This window comes from Diadema antillarum, unplaced genomic scaffold, assembly GCF_040938485.1.
Source record: "Diadema antillarum isolate AM-2024a unplaced genomic scaffold, OU_Dant_1.0 seq00001411_RagTag, whole genome shotgun sequence".
In the NCBI taxonomy this organism is placed as follows: domain Eukaryota; kingdom Metazoa; phylum Echinodermata; class Echinoidea; order Diadematoida; family Diadematidae; genus Diadema; species Diadema antillarum.
In genome coordinates this window covers 356,534-379,907 of record NW_027272165.1, presented here as the reverse complement: position 1 = coordinate 379,907, position 23,374 = coordinate 356,534, and the positions used below count along the sequence as shown (strand labels likewise).

The window sequence follows — 23,374 nt, the reverse complement described above, 5'->3', positions numbered from 1 at the left end:
AGAGCTTGGCTCCCCTGATTTAACGACACAAAGGATCAGTTTCAATCCATTCCTATATATACCAATATCTTACGAGGACTTTTAAGTCATTTCAGGATAGTACTGATGAATCAAAATATCAAAAGTATCTCCAATCGCTAACAATGGATCTGCATAATAGAATCAACAGGTTGCGGGGCAATTCTAAAGTTGCAGCTTTATGTGCAGTGCCTTTAACATCAATAACAAAATGGCAACACTGCGTGCTGACAATACACTTTAAAAAACGCAAATGCGGAGGGAGGCGATAGGTTTGTAGGGGGGAAACCAGGCTAGGGCTGGGGCTGGGGTGGGGTAGGGAAGGGTGGGGCAGGATTGAAACAGGGGCGGTGGTAATAGTGGTTAGTAGAAGAGGGGAAAAAGGGGGGTGGGGAGGGGGGCAAACAATTCCACATTCGGGGACTCAGACCTTCTCTGTAACCAGGGGTTACTATTCAGCCGGTTGTACTTTTTACAATACAGGTTGTATGTTGGAGATCTGAGAGACGAGAAAAGTATCGAGAGACAACCACATCAAGAACAAGAAGAGAGAGAGAGAGATGGGGGAAAAATCATGACATCACAATCACAATCAAACGGAGCGTAGAAGAAAAGTTGGAAAGAAACATTTTGACATTCACAAATACTTCGTAGGGGGTGACTACCAAATGCAGAGTAGTATCCCTTTTATAATACTACTGACACACACACATACACACAGAAGATACATGAAGATAGGAAGATGAAATGTCTTAATTCTGGAATTAAAAACACTGGGGAAATCATATAAAAGTAAAGTGAGAAGGAACAAAATACAGTAGAAGAAGTGACATAAGATACATCTCAATACGATTAAAGGCATTTCTCACTCTACACATTTTCACTTCAGGTTAATAATACATAGAAACAGTGTAAGCTTTGAGTTCTGCTGAATTAAGGATACACAACAACAACGACTTGATAATGTTAATTTTGTGATTTTCAACTAGATTATCACAATCTACTGCGCTGGCAGAGGTTTTTCACTTGGCTGAGTGCTTTACGCTCAGACATTGTGTGGTTGTTGTTTTTTCCATCTGTATTAGATTTGGAGTTAGGCCCTTTTGATATTAAACACACAATGTGAATGAAACAGACACTGAAGGAATACAGCAGCAGTCTGGTTATACACATACACACATACGTGTACATTACACGCACATGAAGTCATTTACACACACACTCACACACCAGTACTCACACACACACACACACACACTCTAGCACATGTGCAACGACATACAAGCACACTAAAACAAGCAAAGGCTTTCACATCCTAGCCTATCCTTCATAATCTACTTTATTTTGTGATTGTTCCTGCCTTTTCAAATTGGAATGAAAGCCCAGTAATTTCACATAATCTACTTTATTTTGTGATTGTTCCTGCCTTTTCAAATTGGAATGAAAGCCCAGTAATTTCACATAAGACTGGGGATTTCTATCCTTTACATAAAAGTTTAGGCATCCACACCATGAATTATTGTCCTTACCTAATTAACCTAGTAATTCCCAAGATTTTGATGTTCCCTACAAAGTTGTTACATGCCACATCTAGGTTCCCAGAAGCAAAGGGTTAAAGCTGAACTATTCTCATAAAAAAAAAAGCAGCCTTACATCATATAAAGCCTGCTGCTTAATTCATGCAATTAAAGACATCCTTGGCTACACAATGACCCCGTTTAGAGTGCGGGGCTGGGCCGCGGCTCGGCCGTGGCCGAGCCCGCCTTCATTGCAGTGTAAACGCGCAAAAGGCCAAATGCGGGGCCAAAATTGGCCGCGCATTTGGCCACGCTCTGGAGGTAGTCTTGGCCGCGGCCGAGCCCGGCCCCGCCTTTTCTCAGTGCAAATGCAAACTGGGTCAAATGCGCAGCCAATTTTAGTCTGGCTTCCAAACCCTCTGCCCGTACTATTTCGTTATTCAGGATATTAACCCCCTCAACGTCAAAAACTAGTATAGTTTAAGGTGGTTTGGTCCTGCAAAGGATTTTTCCTTCAGTGAAGGCCTTTGTCCGAACGGCGACTTCGTCGCCACGGAATCCAGTTGGCAAAGGGTCTGAAAACCAGACTATACCAAATTGCATTTGTTTACAAGCAGAGCGCCACTACGACAAAATATTGAAAGGTTTGAATTAAAAGCACGGCCGAGCCCAGCAGTGTAAACGGACAAAATTGCGGGGCTCAGCCCCGCAATTGAGGCTGGGCTCGGCCGCGGCTCGGCCCAGCCCCGCACTGTAAACGGGGTCTGACATACATTGTACAATTGTATGTCAACGGACAGTAAATGTGTTATCCCACGGAACAGTCCATATTTGAAGGCATTTGCTATTGCAGCACACACTCACACACACACACACACACATGAACACACACACCAACACAAAAGGACAACCATCCTGTCAGACAAAATGGGATAATTTGAAACAAAACAAAGGCAAAGAAAACAATACCTGCTCCTGTTTAGTGCTGCCTGTCGTCTGGATTGTAATTCACCATCTACAACAAAAAGGGGGAGGGGAAAGGAAGACTTCATACCAAGAGGAAAATCACATCAAAAAAATATAGATAGTGTCCTGGCATATATTCACATTTATGGGATGTCCACCTCTAGGTAGAGAGAATCTAACTTTACAAAGATCAGCTTTGTGCTCTATGTTTGTAGTGTTTAGACCATCATTACAGGGGGGCATTTCATGAAGCATTTTGTCCCACCAAGTAGTCGGACAAATTTGCTCTCAGCCAATCAGATGCAAGGATTTCAGTAGCTTGTAAGAGTTTGTCAGAAAAATATCCGACCAAAACGCTTCATGAAATGCCCCCCTGGTTTACAAAATACACTTTCTCCCTCTCCCTGCCGGGAACTTTGAACAGAGTATACAATGCTATGGGGTCTTCTGTGTCAATCAGCACTCAAAGTATGCTAAGGGTCAATAAACAAAAGATTCATCGAAACATAACTAGTGTGAACTCACATGCCCCAACATTCATCAGTGGTGGCCCTTGTGTCTCTGGCCATACAGACCATGACAACAAAGTCATCTAAATTCTACTCTCTCTCAGTTACCACATGAAAACTGTATGAATGTCACATTTGATTTAGTTAGCTCATGATATAAACAATGAAATATGAAGTTTTAAGGCTGACTTTTCAACCCCGACCTGCATCAGAATTTGCCAGACAATAAACAAATCATTGTGACACTATGATATATCATTTCCCATATTTATGAGTTCATCAAAAGCATGAGTTATGGCATTAATACTGGAATGCCACAAAATTTGACCTCTGTTTCATATGAGCCATCTGCCTTCTGATTCTGTCATACTTTTTACCAAGTTTAACCCATTGAGGACGGGCTGATTTTGCTACAACATGCATATCCCACAGACACTTGCCTGTGTATACTCGGGACTCGTCCTCAACGGGTTAAAGAATTTTTGATATGACATTTCATAAATTGTCAATGTGACAAAAACTCTGCTGGAGTACTGGACATACAAATCATAACCAGTAATAACATAACTTTTCTTGTACACTAAAAAAAAAAAAGATCTGTTAATAGAGTAAATCTTTTTTTTTTTTAAGTATACTGTTTCAAATGATACACAATGCTAACTGAAAACAACACGCAAATGAAATCATATCGACATAATCACTAGAAACATCTCTACATAGCCACTCGACATAGAATCACAAGATACCATGTGTTATAATCACATGCTGATCTGGCTAAATTCAGGGAAGCACTGATACTTTCACCGTCTCTCGACCAAACCGAACATTAATTTCAGGTTGGGAAAAATACCCCTTTATTGCATTTTCATTGTGGGAGGGGGTGGGACAAGGGGGGAAAAATCAGTTTATGGCAGACATCTTACATGAAAAATAATATACTCACTTGACTTTTCTCTCCTCTTCTGGGGTGAAATAGAGTTACCAAAAAAGAGACACAAAACAAACACAAGAAATAAAGAAATCAGTGAGTTTAGTGGGAAAAAATGACACTTAATCTTTTACAGCTTCAGACCATCTTGATGATCTGGTTAACAAATATAACAAGAATCAAGGAACCATATTAACTTATGCACAACTTAGAGAACGCATAATCTGAGCTACAATTTGAGGACAATTAATTTTACGTCGATATCACATGAAAGATAACGATTATGACAAATTCTGGATAAACATGGACTAATGATGTTAAACGACAACTTCTCATTGCTACTACGATGTTATCATCATGGCCAGTGCCATGTTTTTAAAAGTGAGGGGGGGGGGGATGGGTCCAGCTTATATTTCTGTGGCCACTTCCGGGTTTCATCATTGACAAGCAGAAAAATTGGTTCTGGTTCCACTTCTGGGGTAAAAAAAAAAAGTGGGGGGAGGGCCAAAACTATTTACGCCTCATATATTTCTATATCTTGTGCAAAAAAAAAAAAAAAAAAAAAATAGTGGGGGGCCCTGATTATCACACCCAGCTCAGGAGTGTCATTTCTAGTATTGTCTCCACTGCTCTGAAGTTGACAAAGTGCTTAACAATTGTTGGCAGATATGCAGTTTAATCTGGGCCAACGACTACAAAGGTTTCCATGATATCCTTCAGTTTAGCAAAAGAAATGATACATTGTGATTTCTCGCAGATAAACATCATCTAGTGTGCCTCCTCACATAAAAGAAATGCGCATCTTACCTGTGTAGGTGATAACGTTAGACCGTCGAGGGATTTCTTGATCTCGTCGACTGTGGCAGTCGTCTTGGACAGGTTTCCGTCCCGGGGCTTGATCTCCACGCGTATCCTCCGCGTGCGGTCCTCGCTGTCGGAGTCCGAGTCGGACTTCTCCGAGTCTGAGTAGAAGTGGCTGTGTCCATCAACTGGCCGTGCAGCTGTAGTCAAGGAAACTACCGAGGAAGAAGGTTTTTTTTGTTGTTGTTGTTGTAACAATTGCACCCTTCATAGGACACCTTCATAAAACATTAAACTTTGTTGGAGGAATATTTATCACAGTTTTAAGAAAACTTTGTACAGCCTTTACATTTGAGAATGATAGTTTGAAAATACAGAGATTGTAGCTATGGTGTAAGTTTAGCCACATAAGGTCTACAACAACTTTAATTATTATGGCAGTAATATTTGACATTGTTATATTCATAAATATCAATGGTGACAGGTCTCATATATGTGTATACTTGTTTTCCATTATGTCAGAATCATTTTGTTTTGGGGGTGGGGATAGAGACTTTTCCTGATGAAGTGCATGCGCTGAAATAGTGGTCCTAACCAGTGGAGCCGACAACAGAGTTTGTGAAAGTTTACCGTATACGCTATATATTTTGCGAGTCTAAATTTTCGCGATTTCGCGAGTGGTTAAATTCGCGATCATGCAGTCCTGTACTGAACGGAAAAATGTACACGCATACGTCACATTCACATCAGGATCAGAGTCAATATTTTCTTGTGTCTTTAATTTTGCGAATAGCACCTGACTCGCGAAATTCGCAAAAAATAAAAACCTTGCAAAATATTCGGCATATACAGTACATACATGTAGCTCCTTGCTGTACCCTTCACTTGCATATGACTGAATCGTGCAATCCAAGCGTGAGTAAAAAGGATATCTCGGTTATCTTCCGATGGCTTGATACTGTAACCCTCCTCATCCACTTGTGGCGTGCTCTGGAAAAAAAAAATAACAACACAAAGAGGCATAATGATATAGATGGGTTACAGGTCCAACAAAGTAGAAGCCGTGATGTATAGTTCGTAGAATCATTGCACTGTAATATTTTCTTTCTTTTTTATTTATTTTTCTTTGGTCACATTCAGAACAGAAACATATTAACGGCAAATATTTGCAGATTATATTTACCAACCACCATGCTTCTGAATATAAAAAATCATTACTGTACATGTCAATTATGGGGTTGAGGAATTGGTTAATACAAAGGGGAAAAAATGTTTCTTCACAGTAACTTAAATCAGGATGTCAATACATTTGTGAAAACAAAATCTTCATGCTGAAAACTTAAAGAAAATACAATTCTCGACACAGATATACTATACACCTCAACATTAATACATGACCATATTCATACTGCATATTCACATATTTTGGTATCCCTACATACAAATACTACTACAGTGCCATCTCTTGTTGGTGAATATAAAGCTATACACTAAACATGCAGTGGTGGTGGTTTCTTACTAAAATGGGGCTACAGTAAAACTATCTAGTCCTTGGAATCCTTTTTTTTTCCAAATCAGCAGAAACTGATCTCTCAGATATGAGTGAAAATTGATGGTTTGAAACAAATATTTGATTATGAAATTTGTAAACATGCAATATTCATCAAAGCAAACTACATATAAAACTTTATGCACTTTTCATCTTTACTACACACATTTCAAACAATCTTGACGTGATCAAATGCTGTAATAGGAATTCTTTACAATTCAATTTCAAATCCAAAATGTATCTTAACTGAAGTTGTCAGAGGAAGTGTAGAACATATCATGAAATCAATGTTATTTTTTTTTATTCAAAATATGTAACATGCAGAAATCAAATTCCTGAGTTAAGTCACAGGATTACAGGTGTTATAATTGGCTACACACAAAATACAACAAAACAAAGTAAGCACAATAACAGACCAAGGATCCAACATAGCTTGCAGATTAGTTTTGCTTTGCTTTTTTTTTCCTTTTCTTTTTAGTTGAATGAAATAAATATGAGAAAAAAAAAATTGATAAGTGATAGACCACAATTCAAATGACATTTTATGGGTTTTAACCTACACACATGAATAGATAAATACACATATGAGTACTACACATACATGTGTACACATTTTGTACTTAGTATTAAAAAAAAACCAGCAGCACAACAATTAAAAAAACAAACAAAAAGTGAGAAGTAGGCACATATCACTGTATCACAAATGGCCACTTTTGGTTGTCACGGCTACTGCAAGAGTTTTAATGGATATGACTGCTACATGATGACACACACATACACACATAAAGACATACTACCAATGACATGTATTGTGTTAGCCCATATCTGCATTCTTTTTGTTTTTTATGAAAGAAATCATGACATACCATGTAACTCACAATCTCAAACATATTGATTACTGTCAACTCTTTGAGATGAAGAAAGCTAAGAATACTACACGTTGTATGTTGATGATGAAGATGATGAAATAGCATTTATATAGCACCATTCATCTGTAGAAACATTCACAGATGCCTGGTTCAGACAATGTGTCACACATCATTAAAAAAGTTGATCTAGCCCTATTACAAAATATAACAAAATATGATGACTTCCAGGCCAGAGTTGGATTACATCAGGCAATGTCATAACAGCATCGTAAAAATTTTTTGTTGGGTTCACCCTGAATGTTATCGCACTAAAATGAATGATTGTACCATGATGAAGACAGAGAAGGGTCTTTTAAAAAGAAAATATCAACATTGGAGGGAAAGGGAATCTTGGAAGAAAATTCATTTCAATTATAATATTGCAAAACTGAATCTTTGTAAACACATGGTCATACTGCATTAAGAATTCAAGGAGATACAGTTGTTGTTTTCAATTTAAAAAATCATATTGACATCTTACTAAAAAAGAAAAAGAATCTTTGTAAACACATGGTCATACTGCATTAAGAATTCAATGAGATACAGCTGTTGTTTTCAATTTAAAAAATCATATTGACATCTTACTAAAAAAGAAAAAGAAAAAAGACAGAGCTTTCTCATAACTTAAATAATAGTATGTAGAAATATAGACCATAATAAGACTCTATAGAAAGCTTCACTGAATTTTGACTTGCAGCACATCATCTGGGTAGACTAGAAGTACAAATATATTTATAAACAATCACAATTCATCAACATCTAAATGCAATATTTTCAGGAAATTTTAGTGAGTTTGGCATTCACCTCGTGACATCCCAATGGATCCCCCCCCCCCCATATAAGAATTTAGTAAAGTTTAATCAACTTATTTTGTACCTATATGCTACTGTTATACACGGTATAAAAATAACCGTCCATGACAGAGAAGTACAGTTAATGATATTCATTTTTAAATATCTAAAATATTCATGCATGTTTCATAAGGTACATGTACCTTTGTTACCAAAGTACAAACTCCAGTAATAAGTCAGTCAAGGACTCGGCAGTCTACAAACTCACAGCATGTAACACAGCAATGACATTTTCCCTAAAAGGCAATGGGCATCAAGCATGGCACGTCCCTTCACATTACAGACATCCTCTGAAGGACTGGTATAATACAGTGACCACTGCAACATCATCATCATCATCGTCACAGGACAAGCATGCTACCACAGGCGAGTACTGTCACACTGACCACGGAGCCACCTTCCATTAAAGGGGATTCCATGCATTGGTGCAGCTTAAAACTTGGGGCCACATATCCCAGCAACAGGGACATATCAAACACTGGGAGACCCTAATCACACTCATGTGGTATCACTGAAGATAAGTCACTGCAGGATCAGGCTCACCGGTAATAAAAACATGTGAGTGTATTATGTATGGAGTTACAACGGTAGACACATGGGGACACACACGTATCTCTGTAGGACCCTATTCACACTTGCACAATAAGAGCAGTAGTTACAGTATGTGCGGGATCACTTCTTAATGAAATTGTGTGAGAATGCATAAAAGAAATACAATGTGAGTATAAACTCCATGGCATGAGCATACATTTTTTTTTTGTGGCAAGCACTGAGTGCTCCAACATACATTGGATAACTGAAGCCTGAAATGTTTCAACATCAATTTCCACAAAGGTGAGTGAAAGGTCATCAATGTTACCATAACAACGGACACACCCATTTTCTGTGTGTCTAGATAAAGCAAAAAAAAAAATTTTTTTTTTTTAAATGTGAGCTGATCACACACGAAGTACACAGAGGTCACAGGTGTGAAGGAGCCCATCTTAAAGGTCACATATTGTGCATAGGTGTGAACATGTTGTGGGTGTCACACAAGAGCACTCATTCATACAAACTCTTTAATACAAAACATAGGTAGCGGGAAGATGCTTTTTTTACTGAACGTGGAAAACATAAAAAATCTTTTCTGGCAAATGGCAGAAATGGACTTGGCTGGGGTCACATGACCCAGACAAGCATCTCTGGCGTCACATGATATGCATCACATGATTTGGAGAAAGCAAAGCCATACAACTGGAACATGCAGTTTTTATGTCACATGACTGGGGCAAGTATCTCAGAAGTCACATGACTTATACCAAGCATATCCTGGGTCACATGACAAGGCTAAACCTCAAGTCACATGATTTTGTCAACAATAACACTTACTAGAAAGCCACGCAAAAGGGACAATCATTACGAAGGTGCATTACAGGCAGTCACATCTGTGATCAAAAATTCCAATCAAATACTATGTAAGTGTATTTCAGACAACAGAAGTACAGATATCCATAGTTACACAGGAGTTGAGGGAAATGTCTTTAAATTTGAGCTCTGTAGGGGAGGGTATCTTGAGAGACAAGAGTAGAAGTTTTGCCTTCATATTGTTGAGTTTTACATATTCAGGTCTCTTTTAATTCTTTTGTGCCATGTGTGCATGCTAGACTCAGTCAACGGCTTGCCATCCTGGCACACTTTGCCTTTTAAATTGCTCAAACTGATCAATAAATCACAATATGCAAGAGTACATTAACCCATTGAGGACGAGTCCAGAGTATACTCAGGCAGGTGTCTATGGGAAATATGTGTTGCAGCAAAATCAAACCATCCTCAATGGGTTAAAGGTGTTATAGCCATAACTTTATCATAAGATATGTAGCAAAGCTTGAATTTTCTCAACAACTTTTAATAGTGCTGCATTTTTATCATAAACCCTTTTATAAAAAGTAACATGGCTTTCAAAGGTATATTTTCAAACGGTGCTCATGTGTTGCAGTTTCAGAATAACATGGCACACAAAAGAGTCAAAAACTGCTATGGAATAAAAGAGATGGAAAATTGCATTTTAGGCATCACTACCAGATATTTGCATCCCAAATATATCTGTCCTATAAAGTATAAGAAGCACTACCCATACAGTAATGGCAAATGGTGCACATATCTGTCTTTTTTTTTCTTTCAATACTCCCACTTTGCAGGAATGGATGTTGGAGTGGGGTTGGAGATATAATATTCCTGCATAAGTATAACAGCACACACATTAAAAAAAAAAAATACTTCTGCCAACTCCACCAACAGAGGGAGACATTCACATTTCTGGTGGGGGCCACCATTGGGCTGACCTACATTTATGTGCAGTGACTGCAGGGAAGAAAAATGGGTCCGCTCATGGGTTTGCTTGGCATGGAACACTCTGCGTAAACAGGCCTGATAAGAGTGGAAGGGGTGATGGAAGGATGGATGCAAGGACCAGAGGGATGGATAGATGAATGAATGAATGAATAGATGCATGGATGGATAGATAGGTGGATAAATGGATGGATGGATGGATGGATGGATAGCAGCTTGGATGGGTGGATGGATGCATGGATAGATGGATGGACAGATGGATAAATGGATAGATGGATATATGGATAGATAAGGAATGAATGAAAATGGATAAAAGCGGATGAACAACAGACAGAAGGGTAGTTAAAAAGATAAATGGAATGGAAAGAAGAGAGGATGAATGAATGGAAGGACAGATGAATGCATGAATGGATACATCGTAAGTAAAGGAATGCATGCATAAGTGATCAGATGAATGAATTCCTCAACGGAATATTAGGTCAATGGATAAATAGGAGGATAATTGGACATATCAATCATCAGTAAGGTGGAAATACAGGACAGATAGATGGTTGGACAAGAGAACAAGCAAAGGAGATGGATAGATTGATGAGCAGATGAATACCAGAATAAGGGATGGATGAAACATAAGGATTAGAACAATATTTAAAAGTGCAAGTGAACAACAAATTGATTTGATTGACAAAAGGACAGACAGATGCAAGGAGAATAGTTTAAAGGAAGGAGCCAGTATCACATACATATGCATAAACACATGGATAGAAAAGAAATTCAAAAGATAAAGAACCATCACGGTAAACGACGAAATATTAAGTGAATGTATTTTTAATACAGAAATGCCAGCACAGGCAACAAGACATTTTACATTAGTGCAGTATGCCAAAGAAAGGAGAATCAACATAAAAACACAATAACAACAACAACAACATCATTTGGTGTAAAAATGAATGAAGCCATGGCCACATTTACAGTGTCCATGAAAATTGGGAAAGATATGTGCCAAAGAAATGATTCGAATGGAATTGATGATCAGAAATTTTGAACAAATGAATTAATAAATGAATGGATGGAAGGTTGAGTTGATTTAATTAGATTGATCATTAACATAAAGTGCAACAGGTGAACACATGAATCGATTGATTAATCAATTAATTTATTGATTGATAAATGGATGGATGGATGGATGGATGGATGGATGGATGGATGGATGGACAAAACAGTGGTGCGACCAAATACATTTGCACAGATAATTTGATGCACGGATGAACACAAATGATCAGATACCAGGATATGCAATGGAGCAGAGTAAAAAGGGAAGGAAATGAAGAGGAAAGAATCAGTCAACCAGTGGAAGAAATGCCAAACAATGACTAGTATGCAATGCATTTTTTTTTGTTTTTGTTAATGATATCCATGGAAACAAAAGTGCAACTCCATTCCACGTCCAAATTGACTTCCAGAAATCGAGCAGAATTAAACAAACGACATGGTAGAGGTTTCAATGGAATCAGACACCAGCTATGTCACAGAATTTGGAAGTTTTCACGTTTTTACCATAACAGTGACAGTCGGTTGCAACCACATGATTTAGATAAGGTGGCAATGTAAAGGGCCTCACATTCACACTAAAATGTACACAAATTTTCACAAAATAGTATCCTTCGAAAGTGCCGACTAGTACAGAGCACCCCATAGTTCTTTAATACACATTATCATTAGATTTCATGACACAGAAAGAGTTAAACCAAAATGAGAGAAAAAAAAAACCCAGTTGATTCTCTTAAATCAAAGTGATTCTGTGTTGTTACAGTGCAGCAGTGGTGACTTTTGGAGAGGAAGGGTTTAGCGATTGCTGCATGACAGACTAAAACAGTTTGTTTGTTTGTTTGTTTATTTGCTTGCTTTGGGGGGTTAATATTTTGGTTATAGTTCATTTTTCGGAAGGTTTGTTAATCCGAAATGAAATAAGGTTTGTTATTTTTGAAGGTTTGTTATACCGAAAATGAAATGATGTTCATTATTCTGAAGGTTTATCAATCTGAAAATGAAGTAAGGCTTGTTATTACAAAGTTTCATTACTTCAAAAATGAAAAAGGTTTGTTAAAATGAAAACAAAATAAGATTCATGGTTCTGAAGGTTTGTATTAAAAAAAAAACATATTTCATTTCCGGAATAAGGAAAACCATCCAATACTTTGTGGTCAAACCAAAGGATGATGTGTGAAGACATACCAGCCTCACCACATCCTATGTGCACACAGGTCCCACCACAATCACTGCTCTGTGAAATCACATACAAAATTGCAATATTCTGCTACTTTCCTGCTCGATTTCCATGAAACTTCCACCATGATTTGCACCCTATCTCTCGGTATCAACTGGAGCGTGGGAAAGGACTCTCACTTTTAAGCTTCTTTCTACTTTGTGGCTCTAGGCTAGCATCGTCCAAGCTGCACAAATGCAGGGCAACAGCAGCTCTAACAAAAATCATAATAATAATTTCTATACTGATGCTCTCTACATGTCACATTCAAATGAATACTGTAAGCGCTAGGAGAGTCTATCACATTCTTCACACACATGTACTGCACAGACCATACACATTTCCAGGTTTTTAGTGAGCAACTATGGAAAAAAACAAACAACCTCTGATTGATGAAAGAATTTCATGAATTTGAATGATGCTGATCATTCCATAGAGCGAGAAATGAAAACATCCTTGGGAAATGTTCAGGTAAAAAGTTCTGTATCCATTTTCTGCATCAAAGGAAGAATATTTTATAGAGTGAACTTAAATACTATCATTTTTAATACATAAGTGCCTGCCTTATATAGACAGAGGTGGCATGCAAAATATACATCAACTGGTCCTAAAACAGCATCATTTGTTTGACACCCATGCAGTGTAGCCTCATTTAACAATACCAAGCATGTACGACCAAGAGTACTGCAGTGCTTATGGAATGCAGAACTTTGTACACAGCCTTGTCATCTAGAAGACTCTAGAGGGAGCTATTACTTGACAGTGCTCACACTGCTGTCATTTAAGAGTATTTAAAAGGAAGGTCTACCCAATAGAGGGACTCATTTTGAATGAAAGCAGTCTGGTAGCATAATTGAGAATTTGAAACTAAGGCGAAACTAAGGAATGTTGTAACATCTGATGTGACCGTTGGTCAGATTTCATGATGTCTTGAGTACCTCTTAACCCATTCCTAACGAGATCAGGAAATCCCTATAGACTTTGTGAAGGCCTGAGCAGATGCACAGATGCAATGGGTTAAACTAGCTGCTGGGGTCATGTCATTGTGGCATGCTTACACTGTACTTCTCACCTGTATTACAATAGTAGCAAAACGTCATTAATCTTACATTTTTCTCATGGGAGCATTTTTTTTCTATGACTGCTATATATCTCCTTTATATTCTATTTCCTATACCTCCTCCAGCATGGAAAAACCTAAAACCAAATATATTTGAAAAAAACTATTTAAAAAAAATCATGCATAAGTCCAGAAATATACATAAATGTGTGAATATATTTCTGGCCATTATCCCTCATGGAGCATATGCAGCACGGAATGTCACACAAACTGTTTGGGTCATGTGACATGAGACATTTATTTCACACAGCCCTCATGAGGGCGCCATGCTAGCTAGATAACAATCTAATATTCAGGCCATCACAACACAATTTCTTTTTCTTGGGTGTGACTCCTTCCAGATTGTTACTGACCCATTTGGGATGGCTCTCAGTCAAATTTCAACTCTTCAACTCCTGGGTAACGTCTCCCGTGGAGGATTTTTTTACCCGAGACTTCCACTATGAACAATATTTCCATTGGCCATGTAAAGCACATCATATCTTTAGCAACTGGACACAAGTCAACCTTATCATGGTTCACATCTACATGTAGGTCTGCTGTCGGGGGAGGGCAAGCAATTCAGTGATGCGAGCAAATCAAACCAAAGGCAAAGCAAAGAATACTTCACAAAATTAGCAAGCACAAAGACGATAACACATATGCTGTGGGCATTCAGGCACAAAGGGCGACATGCACTATGTGAGAATGACCACTAGAGGGCGACATGCACTGTATGAAAGCAGACAACAGAGGGAGGCTGGTGCAACACGGAAGAACAAAATGGCGGACAAACAGAGAGCAAGAATCGGGGAGAACACAAAATTGAGGTAAGTAAAAAGATCCTACTTTCAAATAACTTTAATCAAGACTAAAAGATTACAAGACAAAATTATGACCATCTGGTACATCAAATGGGCAACTTGTAAAATTCTATAATTTTCTTTGTATCACAACATTTGAATGATTTTGATATGAGGAGAAAAAAAATATGGGGCAATTTAAATTACATGTTGCCAATTTGAATCTGAATACTGTATCATATGTTGCCATTTGAAGGATTTCCTTGAAGTGTGATGAGTGAATATTTTTACTTTTATATCTTGATTGTGTTTGACAGAGTATATAAAAGAAGCTCAAAAGATGCAGATACCCATATTTTTTTTATAGTTTTTTAACAGATCAATTTATATTTTAAGTCAACTGCTTGAATCTTACTCAAAAGTTACATGTTCAAACCATGAAAATTTGGGAAATCAACTTTGATAGGATACAGTATAGTTTGATGAAGGAATGTGATTTTAAAAAAAAAATTATCATTTGATATTAATTTTCAAAATGAGTTTATCCAAAACAAAACATTTTTGTCATGCAACATACCACTGCTGTGGAGGATTAATCAACGAATGAAAAACCAAGTTTAACCCACTGAAGGCTCGTCTCAAGTATATTCAGCAGGTGTCTACAGGAAATTCATAAAAGCAATATAAGCTCATCCTCGATGGGTTAATAAAAGAAAGAGGAGAAGGGAGAGTTTTCAGATAGTTGCAGGTTGATGTCATTATACAATCGGTGTGTTCTATTTGGTTTTTCTGTTTGATTTGGCAAAGCAATGAAATGGAAAAAGGTCACAATCACATTAAAAGATACTCTTCTAATCTTTCTGCTGTTCTTCTACCAACCGTAGACCCATCTATTAACTGTTACTGAGCTTTGTTTACCATGGGATAGCTTCCTTTGCAGATTGGCACGAATATCTGGATATTAACAGTCAATGAATAGAGATTACCTAATCCCCCTAATAGAGATTACCTGATCCCCTCATCTTTATTATGTCACCATGGCTTCCTAGGTAGACTAAGGCATGTTGCTACACATAAAGTGAAGCTTGTTAACTTTCCAATAAGGTCAAGTTTTGAAGAGATTATTGAGTGCGGATGAAAAAGCTTGGCAAATCAAGCTAATTGCCCAAACACATATTCAAGGGGTAAGGCTGGGTAAAGCACACAACGATACATGCAAATGATGCAAATCATGGAGGCACAAAAAATCAACGTGGATGCAGAATGGGATAACGGTGGTCGTGGGTGGTGGGGCGGTCCTCTACCGGTGGTCCACGTATGGAGAGAAGGGGGGGGGGTGGGCGTGTGGGGGGGGGGGGGGGGGGGGAAGGGGTCTGGTGCAGGGAATCCGACATGCCTCAAGAGGGGGACGACCGATTCAGGACGTACAGACAGACTCACCACCGAGAGGTCCCGAAACGACCCCATGGAGTAGACGCTGGGGCTGGAGGAGGGGGCCTCGGGGGGCTGCCCTGCCGCCGAGCTGGTGGGTGTGGTCACGGGTGGGGCGAGAGAAGTGGGACTGGTGGTAGTAGTGGCGGCAGCAGTGGTGGTGGTGGCGGTTGTGGTGGAGGTGTTGTTGGTGGCAGTGGCAACAGTGCTTGTTGTTGGTTTAGAGTTGTTTGCCACTTTCTGGCATGGTATTGGTTTTATTTGCCACAAGTTATGTGTTTTTTTTTTTATTTTTTGTGAAACATTTTAAATAGTCCAAAAAATGGGAAAATGGAGGAGCCACCACCCATTGAGTTGAGATGAGCGAGAGGAGCGATGGAAAGCGATGAAGAAAACAGGAGAGAGAAAAGGAAAAAAACACCAAAAATTCATGTAGAGAACGACATAGGTTATGAATGGAACTCAATGAACTAAACAGAATGAAGTACAGCTGTATGCAGTGAATGTCTGCGATGAAAGAAATCAGAATTCGTGACGTCAGCACAAAAAGTGTAAATGCAGCCTGAAGAAATCTATAAAAAAAAAGAAATAAAAAGGAGCAACACAGCTGGCAGTATGCGATCATGACAAGAGGAAATGTAAGAATGTATCAGGTAAGAGTGCACCAACACATTACAAAAGGGTCTCCGATGTACACATCACATTCAATCCAGTACTACACCCTCTCAATTTCAGCATCAGGTGCCAATATGCAGGCTCACTCACTCACAACATTGCAAGGCCACATAACAGGGACGGTAATATCTTATCAGGATTGAATCCATTTCAACTTTTCACACAAAAAGAACATCCATGTCATGCACTGTATCAGACAGGAATGTCCAGCTGGTCAAATTCATGGACACAAGGAGAGCGACTCCTCACACCACAATGCCTGGTGAAAAAAATGAACGAAATCTCTAGCGTATCTTTCTTGGAAGCAGCCTCTAGCATGACTGGGAAAGTCTTCTGACAGTAGCACTTCTTGCATACCACAACTGTGAAAACTTCTACAGCACTACTGTATTCCCTGCCATTTGATAACCGCCATCTTGTTTGGGAGTGACCGTGGCAAAGCATGTGCCACGCTCCCCTTTTACTTCAATATTTCCTCCACGGATCCCCTTTCTTCACAAATTCATGGCAAATCTATCACAAAAATTTTCCATTATTGTTTGATCTTCGATACAAAGATATATATATAGAGAGAGGGGAACTTGATTCCTTTTGCACAATTATAAAAAAACAATAATGTATAAACCGTATATTCAGAGAGTCTAGTTTGTTGCAAATCGAGTCTTCCCAACAATTTTGCGAGTGGTTAATTTCGCAATCTTAGAGTACAGTAACAGTCACAGAAATGTACATATGTAAGTCACATTCATGTTGGGATCAGAATGAATACTTTTGCAAGTAGTAAAATTTGATATTAGCACCCAACTCGCAAAATTTTTGAAAATAAAAACCTCATGAAATATATTTGTCATCTGTAAGGTATAAAATAAGTCATATTTCAGCAAGTTTTGTGCATATCGCCAAGGGGCAGTTAGCATCACCATCACATGACCTGCATGGCTATTTTGAGGTTATACGGGGACACAAAGTTCAAACTGACTTTGATACTGACTTGTAAACACTCGTAATAGTGTTAAACCCTTTACCTGCATGGGTCTGGTGCTGTACTGTGCAAAGCCTATGGGGATTTCAAAAAGCTTAGAGGGAATGGGTTAATCACACTTGTCCCATTTCTGGCCCAGCTTTGGGTGACTTGCTGCTTTGATTCCACTGATTCCACTTCAGAACAGTTTCCTGCTTATGGTTGAGGTTTCCTTTCTGAAATACTTCATTCCTCATGGGCAAATGTGGAGGGAGCTCAAAGCCATGATTTGACTCCTTCTATGTCAACAAGGAGTTTCTATTTATACATCAATTTTATCTCTTTTTGATCTATTCAATATTGCTTTATTTACTTATCTACTCAATTCAACTATGAATTATTCATACATGTGCATTCCCCTAAATTCTCTATTAATCTACTATTAATCAATGTAACTATTTACTTCAATACTTAATCAGTCAGCCATTCATTAATCATGAATATGCATTCATTATGGATATTCATTCATTATGGATACTCATTCATCAATTCATGTATAAATCTTTACATTAATCTACGTATCTACTTGTTCATATATCTATTCATGTAGGTATCTACTTCATCATTTATGTGTCTTATCATTCATTTTTCTCTTCCACGATTAGGAGGAAAGGTAAGTAGGAAAGGGGTTCCTCCTTCGAAGAGTCATGGGATTAGAAGAACTTTGTTTCCCCCTCAACGACAATGACTCGAGGAACATGATCAGAGGAAGGGTGTGGCTGCGTGACACCGCATGCGGAAAAAAAAAATCATGTGACGATTTGTCAGCAGACATCACAGTATCAGGGGGGTGTTTCATCAACGCTTGTCAGCACCGACAACTGTCAGCGCTGACCAATTTCAGCAAAATCCTTGGTTTTGATTGGCTGAGATGCTCTGGTCACTGACTATGGTGATTCAAGTTGTTGGCGCCGACAAACGTTGATGAAACACCCCCCAGGCCTATGATGGAAGGCTGTAGATGGTATGGAAACCTGCTCAAACAAAGATTCTTTCAAGCCTTACTGTGCTTTTTATCTTTCACTGATTAGCTCACCTGCTAAAAAAAAGTGCTTTTCTCACTGATTGGTGCAGATGTCTGGAAAATAATTGTCAATGAATCGAGATTAGCTAATCCCTCTAATCCCTTTTGTGTCACCATGGCCTTCCTGTTGGACTTGAAGCACACTGCTACACCCAAAAAGCAGGGGGGGGGGGATATTATTGTCACTTGGGGGAATACTGTGAGAACTTGTTTTGGGTCTTTTACCCACTACCTGACTCTGTGCCACATACTGAGCAGTTACGTGTTTGGTGGAAAATGTTCTGCTTTGAAACAGAAACACATATGACATGATAATTATGCACAAAAGTGGTGCTTACCATGAGCAAACATTATGGTATGAATATATGAATGCTCCATGATTAGTTATGAACTTTGTGGACTGAATTCAAAATTTACAAGCACATAGTGGGGGACCACAGATGTAAACATAGCGTTGCATAGAAGTAACCAAAAGAACTGATATCCAGGGCACAGAACAGCAACTGACAGCCAGCTTTGTCCACAAACAGCTGCAAGAAAGATTGACCGAGACACACAGACAGATTAAAAGAGAAGCAGACAGAGAGAAAGAGAGAGACATAGATTGAAAGACAGAAAGAAAGGTATGGATAGATAGACAGATAGACAGACAGATAGAGAGACAGACTACTGAATGGAAGAAAGAAAGAGAGGGACAGCGAAAGAGACAGACACTCAAACAATTATAAGAGAGAGATAGATACTGGAAAAGATAAGAAAGGGATGGTGAGACACAGATAGACAGACAGACATACAAACAGACAATTATACATGACTGAAAGAGAGACACAAGCAGAGAGACAAATATACAGAAAGAGAAATAAGCAGAGACAGAGAGATACAGTTAGGTAGAGACTAAAAGATAGAATGAGAGGGCTAAAGAGACAGACAGACAGACAGACAGACAGACAGACCGACAACTGAAAGAAAAAGAAAGAAGAATGAGACAGAAAAACTAAGAGACAGACAGCATGGGACAAAGAGACAGATGAACAGACAGACTTAAAGTTTGGAATTAATTTAGTAACTGAATTGAATTGAATTGAATTGAATTCACTGGAACTGAACTGAATTGAATTGAAATGAATTGAATTGAATTGAAAGAGAAAAAAGGAACACAGAATATGGTGAGACAACCTATAAGACTGTGAAAGAGATAAAGAAACTAACAGAAAGACAGACTAACAGACAGGCAGAGAGACAGAGAGAGAAGCCTATCTCATCATCACAGGTCAAACAAATGCCATCTCCTACTGTTTTTGATGAACATAATGGCCCACTTCCTAAAAATGTTCCCCTGCCTCTGTTGTTTCCTGTAGTGTTGTTCCTAAAACAACATTGTGGCCGCACAAACCACAAAGAGCACATTTTGTTCTGTTTTTTCTTGTGTCCCCAACATCATAACAGGTATGATTCAAACTTCCATGAGGCAAAATGTGCCCTGTGAGAATGTGTGCAGACATACATCCATAATCACATTAATACTCACAGATATCTTCAAATAGTGGACTGAGTTGTGTGCGAATCAAATCGGGCAGTGAGGGTTAAATGAATTTTAAAGTTTGACGAGATTAACTGGAATAGATCTAGATATATGGATAGACAAATAGATAGACAGATCAATAGACAGATAGATAGATGGACAAATAGATACAGACAGACAAATCAAAAGACTGAAGGATAGATACATAAATTATACAGATAGTAAGATAAAAAGACCAATAAAGATATAAAGCTTGATATATCAATAAAATAGTAAACAAAGAGGTAAACAGACAGACAGACAGACAGATAGATAGATAAACAGACACAAAGGGAGAGAAAAAGAAAAAGGAGAGTGGCAGATATATGTACAGTGAACGCATTCTTTGTTGCTTTTAGACTCCGTGTGCACCAAATATCTGAACACAATGAAGATGGCAATTGCATCTAGTATGGACACACGAGGTCTTGCTAGAACCCAACTTGCGAAAAGAAAAAAAGAGCGACAATGGTTAGCCAACTCCATACCATCCACTAGAAACACGCAAGAGGAAAGTGAGAACGAATATCACCTGGCTTGAGGGAAAAAGAAAGTAAGAGAACAGATGTGATAGATGAACCATCGAAGGAGAGAAATCGAGATCTCACCGAGGCTACGGAATCTTTGAAAGATCCCAGCGAGGCGTTTCCGATGCTGCCCGAGCGCTCCGACGAGTTGCTACTCTGTTGCTACGGAGACGGGGATTGCGTTTGTGGGCGATTGACGAGAAATCAGAGGGTAGGCGTTTGAGGATGTTAGATTGAACCATGGCACCCTTGACATTGAACACTTACACACACATTTACGGTTCAGGGTCGGGGTTAGTGACAGTGTGAACAGCACCAAACACACTCATTGAATACTGAAGGTGGAGCAAGGATACATTGAGCATGTCATGTCTGATACATTAATCCCCGTTTGGCCGTGTTCTGACGACACCGCAAAACAACGCCTCATGAATGACCCATTCATGTTCATGTTTTGACAATTTTTTTTCCTGCGACTGTGGGATAAAACAATGCTTCCACTGACACTCTGTATACAAATGTTGCATCCATGACTTGCACTTGTTGCAAGCAATATACACACTCACATAATCATGTCTGTATAATTGTTTCATAGAATGAGTTTCTCAATGCGCGGGCACACACATACACACAAATCATAACATTATCAACACAATGTCCATTTCTTCTGGATTGAATGATATAGGAGTAAATATTGTATCCCTCCCCCCCCCCCCCCAACTATTTCACCTTCTTTTCCAACATATTTGATATAGGGCTGTTTTCTTCTGGCTTTGACCAGAATGAGTTACAAGCACAGGTGGGACTAAGGGTAGATAATGCCACTACAAAAGCCAGAAAGTTTCTTTGCTAATCCTCCAGTCGAAACAAGAGTTTGGCCATCTCTCAGATAGAGAGAGAATGTACATCAAGCTACAGACCCCTCTCGTTCACTCTTCCCATGTTTTCGTTGTTGTTTTTACTTTAAAGGTGGAAATTAATTACTTCCTTAAAACGTGAAGGGTGACGAAAAGACAAAGTGCAGGGCACAATGGTACAGGACAGCTGGGAGGGCCTAGGTTGGCTAAGTGTTAGGTAACGACGAGAGATTAGCTCTTCTTACCATATCCGGTGAATTCCTGCAGTAAATGAGAACAAAATCCCACAGGAGAGAGAGAGAAGAAAGAAAATATGAGCACCACTGAAAGAAAAAAACTTGCACAAAAATAAACATTATTTTTATGTTTGTTTTGATTTATTTTTTTTTTTTTTTCAAAAAGAGGAACAAGTAGCAAAAGAAATTATAATGACCAAGGATGTGTCAGCTTCAAGATTTATCTTGGTTGTCATCTTTCAGGTTTAATGGGTGGAAGAAAAAAAAGTTTTTGTCAAAACAAAACAGAAACAGATATATAACCAGCTATTATGATATACATACGTCATTTGTATCGTTTAACACTGTTTCCATGAAACGAACCAGGAAACGTACAGAAAAGTACATATAATATGAAGGAGACAGAGAAATATTAATAACCACTCATATCACATTTGAATATCTTATGCTTCGCTCTAAAACTACATGGTCTCATATCACAACATCCTATCCATGAAATCATACAAGGCGCTAAATTATCTCCTTCTTCAAATGCATACTATATCCTTTTATGAATGCACATTTGATTATTCATGTGAGATTCCACAGATAAAATGGGATTTGCAAATTGAGGGGGACATGTTCAGGTACCTTAACATATCATGGAAAAAAACCCTGCCCCATTTTATGTGCACATATCAATTCACATTACTTGTTTGTAATACAACCTGCATCTAACTAGAGCATCAAATTAGAGCTTGTTCAAATCATATCATACTGATAATCACAATATTGGCTGGTTTAGATGTTCTGGTGTCAAACATTTGAAATATATTGCCCTCCCTAGGATTGTTACACATTCATCAATGGCTTGTCCAGGCTTGGGCATCATACAGTATGTCCCCCAAAAAAATTACAATCAGATTTTCGCATTGGATTAACACCCAATATGATTAAATTGTCTAAATGCCACTTCAGGGTCTTAAAATATAACATTTTAGCTCTATTTTGCAGAAAACCCCATTCGATTTGGTTAAGCGGTTACAGAGGAATGTGGATTGTTGCAAAGCATGTCATGAGTCTGATTCTTCCAAGTTTAGCACTTCGATGATCTTGTGTGTGGATACAATAGAACTTGGAGGGAAGAGATTCCCGACATCCTCTACAAAATTCCTCATTTCTCTTTGACAACTGAAGAAAATTGAATGGGGCTTTCTGTAAGATGTGGGCAATGAGTTATAGTTTCATACCCTGAATTTGAATTTAGATTGATTCAATATTTTTAAAGATATCATTGCGGAGGGTCCCTTTGTAATTTTTTCTTGGACATACGGTACAATGTACTTCCAGAGCCCCCAATAGGCCAGCTTGTGGCATAGAATATATGGAATACATAAGCAGGCAGTCATTGGAGTCTCTGGATTCAATAGTAGAGTCAATGAGTTCCTCCCCTTAAGGGGGTATCTCACTGAGCAGCGAACATTTTGGGAATGCAACAAATTTTAGCAAATTGTAGGTCTCGT

At 38.5% G+C, this 23,374-nt stretch overlaps 1 pseudogene; it reads right to left on the bottom strand.

The window, feature by feature from the left end:
• LOC139709187 (F-BAR domain only protein 2-like) overlaps nt 1–23,374 on the bottom strand; it is a 169,081-nt pseudogene that overhangs the window by 60,896 nt on the left and 84,811 nt on the right.